This window comes from Theobroma umbraticum, unplaced genomic scaffold (assembly GCF_002168275.2).
Source record: "Theobroma umbraticum cultivar Fairchild unplaced genomic scaffold, ASM216827v3 scaffold_60.0, whole genome shotgun sequence".
Lineage (NCBI taxonomy): Eukaryota > Viridiplantae > Streptophyta > Magnoliopsida > Malvales > Malvaceae > Theobroma > Theobroma umbraticum.
Window position 1 is genome coordinate 624089 of NW_018397288.1, and position 5464 is coordinate 629552.

Consider the following 5464-nt stretch of genomic DNA (forward strand, 5'->3'; position numbering starts at 1 on the left):
AAACAACTTAAATCCATCAAACATAAGCAAAAGAGAGGTAAATAAATCAAACTAAATATTCATCTAAATCATAATCTTAGATGGATAACTTAGTTTCCCATCAAGTCACTCATTATCATCAAATTAGGTTTAAACAATTATATCAAATTAAGAAAAATAAGCACCCGAGCATCTGGCTGATTGGTTGGTGCATTATCCTTTTGTCAAAAGTGTAAGGCTCGAGTCCCCCCTCCCCTAATTATCAAAAAAAAAATAGAAAAAATAAGAGAATAATAAAAAGATAATAGAAACCAAGAATTGTAATCTTTATCTTCTAAATCTTCTTGAATCCTTCAAATTCATCTCAGCTTCAATGACATTGTGGCTTGATTTTAAGCTCTTAATATGGTGTTTTTTTTAAAATCCTCCGAAAGCTTATTTTTATAGGGCTTTGAATTTAGGTCAAGTTAGGTGGAGAAAGAAGTCAATTTCAATCAGGATTTCCTCATTAGATTATGTGAGCCATGGCCTACCTCCCCCATAGCTATGGCCTCATCCAATTAATTAGCAAAAATCGTAATTGCTCTAGAATTACTGCAATGGTTCAATTTCAACAAGATTTTTGACTAACTTCTAAGCTAAACTAGGATAGGAGGTAAACATAAAAGTTGTAGGTTCTTATCTTAACTTTCCAATGGTTCAAGAATCATTCCATTTTGAGTTTTTAGAGAGAGTTATAGTCAAAATTCTGAAACATATGCTGTGAAAATCTACACCTTAAAATTGCTTTCCTTTTTTCATTAAACTTCTTCTTTCATTAAACACCTACAAAAGCACGAATAAATCAACAACAACCTATCTTAATCATATTAACACTAAATTAAGTATAAAATTAACTAAGATTAGATTGACTCTCCTAAATTAATTAATTTAAAATAGTTAAAATTGAACCTACTAATTTCAATGCATTACTACAAGAAGTAAGCTAAATTACTATTAAAATTAAGTCTAAATAACTCTATTAGTTATCAGTAGTTTGATAGCAACTAGTGTCATGGATAGAAGTTTCCAGTCTTCATTCTTTGATAGGTGTTTAGCAGCCCTTGATGCCTAGAAGGTCGATTACGTTCCACTAACGAGTCAGTCATATGTTCATATCTATGAATTTGATTATGTTTATGGGTTATGAACATATTAGGTTAATGTAACCTTTGTTTGGGCATTTTACATTTGAGAACGTTATGTATAAGATTATGATAATGGCTCGAAAGCCTACATGGACACCCAAGGGTGTGGTTGACAGCTAATGTTATTGTGCATTGTGACAGTGGCACTGTTTGATATATATATATATATATCAAATGCTTGAACTTATACAATTAAGTTGAGAAGTTCTTTAATTGTATAATGAGTAATCATGCATGATCATTTCGTATGTAAATAGATGTTATAAGTTACTTCCACATGTAATGATGAATGTTTAATGATGTTTATGATAAAAGGCTTGCTTAGACTTAGCAAATTATGTTCGTTAGGGTCCATGCGTCGGTCACGATCCCTCTAAGAAATGGGATATGACAAAGTACTATATTTGTTAAAGTAATTATGATTACAAGTCTTTGTCATAAGGGTTTCAAAGGCACGTAGACAAATAGGACTTGTCCTAAAAGTAGCTAAAAGGTTAAAACAAATGTGTAATTTAGGATTTTTGCTAATCTTTTTTTGTTAATTTGTTGTTAATCTTTTTATTTCTTTTTTCCCTTATCTCTTTTGTTAATCTCATTTAATTTAGGGTTAAGTTATCTTTCTCCTTTTTATCGATTGTTAATCTTTTTTATCTCTCTTAATTTTTTTCCTTAATCTCATTTAATTTAGGGTTAAAGTGTCTTTCTCCCTTTTATCGATTGTTAATCTTTTCTTTCTCTCTCTTAACTTTTTTGTTAATCTCATTTAATCTAAGGTTAATGTGTTTGAGATTAAAACTTGGTGTTTGTCCATTGATATTCACATCAGCATTTTAACCACTTCAGCAAACGCCACATCAGTCAACTTTTGTTAATCCAAATGTTGCCTTTGATTTGTTAAGGTTTTATGGAAAATTGGGTTCATGTTATTATTAATAGATTGACCTCATAAATGTACACGCAATTTGGCACATGATTATTGGAAATTTGTAAAGTGCTAAACTAGGAAAATTATGTTCCTTTTATCCTAGGATATAGACCATTTGATTGCTAAGCAAATGGTTTGTGATTTAAGAATGTTGAAGATCATATGGCAAGGGATTGAGGTGGATGTGCTCAAGATGGAAAGTGTTGGGTGGCTAAATGTTTGTGGTGTTTGTCAAAGGCATGAGAGGCAGCTAGAAAATAAATGTTGATTAAGAAGATAAGGACAACATTTGAGATTTCTTTACTCAATTTTGCCTATACATCCACACAGATTAAGACATAAAAAAATTTTCAATGTTAAGTAGATCTTGAATTCTTGTCAGAATAAGCTTATTTAAGTTGGTATTGCTTCTTTTTTTCGAAAGTTGGTTCATTTTTTCTTCTTTCTTTCACTAAAGTTTTTTATTTTTCTTTATATTTTATTTAAAAATTTAAAACATATTTTATTTAAAGTTTTTCTTCATTTTTTCTTTCTTTATATATTCTTTTTTGTGCTTATCTATCCTACTTTATTGTACAAGATTTAAAACATATTATTAATTTACAAGATTTAAAACATATAATTATTTTTTCGACTGATTATTATTAAAATTTTAGAAAAGGAAAATAACCTCATAATCAATTGGTGATAACATGTATCAAATTTAATTAAGTAATTCAATTATAATAAATAAATGGGCTAAAATATAAAAAAGCTTAAATATTACTATTAGTGGGCTAGACAAGAGCCCACTATCCCTTGGACCTTATTGGGCTTATCATTTTCTCTTTCTTTTTTTTCTTGTTAGCTGCCCTTCTATCTCTGACTTTTTTCCTTATTCTTTTTTCAGGCCTTTTCTTTGGCTATGTTTCGGTGTCGTCCCCTCAAAACCCTAAATATAAAAGTCAAAGAAAACTTAATTCCTCATCCCCATCCCCATCCTTATTTCCTTTCCTTCCCTCTCTCTCTATAAATGTTGCCCTTCATCATTGAATATCACTATTGGCAAGACTCTGTCTTTCTCCTTTTTCCTTTTCTTACCTTTCTTTCCCTTTTAATCACCCACCATTGTTGATTAGCCTCTAGAAACTACCTTCTCTCTTTCCCTTCCTTGTTCTTCCTTTTGATTGCTAGAAATCTTTCTGCTCAAAACACCGAACCTGAGGGCATATTGTGAAACTTGTAAATTTCGTCACTTGGGTAATTAACTTGGTGAGCTTAAGAAATACATTTGTTAAGTCAAAAACCTCAATTTCATCCTTCAAAATTTATAAATAAAAGTCATGAAGGTTGTAAGGGAGATTTAGAATGAGATTAGGCTTTAAAAGAAACAATTTTTACAAGTTTAGACCTTGAAAGTCGATGCTAGTGCATAAAGGGTTGATCGTGGGAGGTAAAAGCAGGGGGAATCAAGGATTTTGGCCAAGGATAGAGTATAGGCCCTCTATAGTCAATCTTACAGAGGAAAAATGGAGCAAATGTCATCCTATTGGCCCAAGATTGGCCATAAACCTTTTGTAGTTGACCTAGTGAAGGAAAATCGGGCAGAAATGGACATTCTAGTCCAAGATCAACTGTAGACCTCCTATAGTCAATCTTATGAAGGGAAATATGTAGAATATCAAACCTACAGGCCCAAGATCGACTATAGACTCTTCATATTAGATCTTAGGCTGCCAGTTAGCCTAAATGGGCTTAAAATCCCTAAAATCGAAAATTACATAATTTTGCTTCTATTTTTTGTTCTCTAACCCATTTTCTCTCAAATTTCCTACCTTTCAAAACCTCCTAACTCTGTCAACAAATGTTGGATTCTAAGTGCCAAAGGTAAGGATTTCCACTCCCAAAAGTTTGGTTTTGAGGATTTTTGTTTTCTCTCTCTGAAAGCTATAAATTTCTTTGATTTATAAGATTTGGCTAAACCCTCCACTAGAAGCTCCCCAAAGAAGAAAATTAGGAAAAATAAGTTGTTTACTTAATGGGTATGTAGTTTTGATGATAGTTTGGTGGAAAAAATTGGAAATAAGTAAGATTAAATAAGGTTAGGAATGTGTATTCAAAGTATTTCGAAATTTTAGGGGCTTTTGAGGATATTAATGATTGAATATCATTTTGTTGGGACTTTGAGTGCATTTATGTGTAAATATCAATTCTAGGTGATATTGGAGTAATTTAAGGTGTTTGAAAAGTCTAGCTTTCAACAAAAAGTGCCGAGGGAAAAAAAAGACATGCTTTAAGAAGTGGGTAAATATGGCATTTTTAATTATTTTAATATAATTAAGCGTACCTATTTTACAACCTCGCATTAAAATATATTTTGATTGACTTTTATGATATGCATAATGGTTTCACGATGGTTTAATGAAATCTAGATATATTATGTAAATATGATACTATGTATATAGTTTTGTGCGTAGAGAAGTGCATAGAGAACAAGCCTTTGAAATGTTTGATGCCTCAAAAATTTATGTTTGTCCATGAGTAGTTGAATGATTGCAAATTTTGAAATTTAAAATGATATTATTAGCCTTTGCTTCATAATTTATTTTGTTGATAATGGAGAATATACTATGCTTGAAAATAGACTTTGTACACTTTACTTCATTCTATTGAATCCTTTGTTCTTGGATGGTGATTGGATTCATCTTTTCATATAGGATTGAGTATATGGATATTTGGAAACATAATACAAAAATGTGTCCGTGAAGCCTACTCGAGTTGTGGACATGTGGCTAGTGACAGTAGACACTAGCATTATGCACAATGCCTATTTTTGTTTAAGTACTTGACAGTGACCTACCCTTTTGATTTGCTTTCATTTGGTAGTTGATACGATCCTACCACCTTTGATACACGGTCAAAGACAGTCATGTATTTGACCCTTTTGGTGCTATGAGAAACTTTGATTTAGTTGTCCTTGCAACATAATGCTTCATAATCTATTTGAAATGACATTTGATACTATGGAATTGGAACTGGATGTTTGTTTGAATTTTGGACTTTGGGATTGATATTTTTTCAACTTTGGACATTGGATTTGGTATTTGTTAGACTCTATTCTTTGACTTGACATTTGTTTCAACCTTAGTGCTTGAGATGTTTATGGTTTCAATTTTGACATTTGTATCGAGTATTTGTCTCAATCTTGAACTTTGGATTGGTTATTTGCCTTGACTTTGGTATTTAGAATTTATCTAGTCAATGCAATGCAAATTATGTTATTTTGAAATCTATTTGTTTTCTTCAAGGATTTGCTAAAGATAACAACATTAATTCAACTTTTTCAAATTAAACCTTTTTTTTACTACATCTTTTACAAAGCTTTAAAACCCAA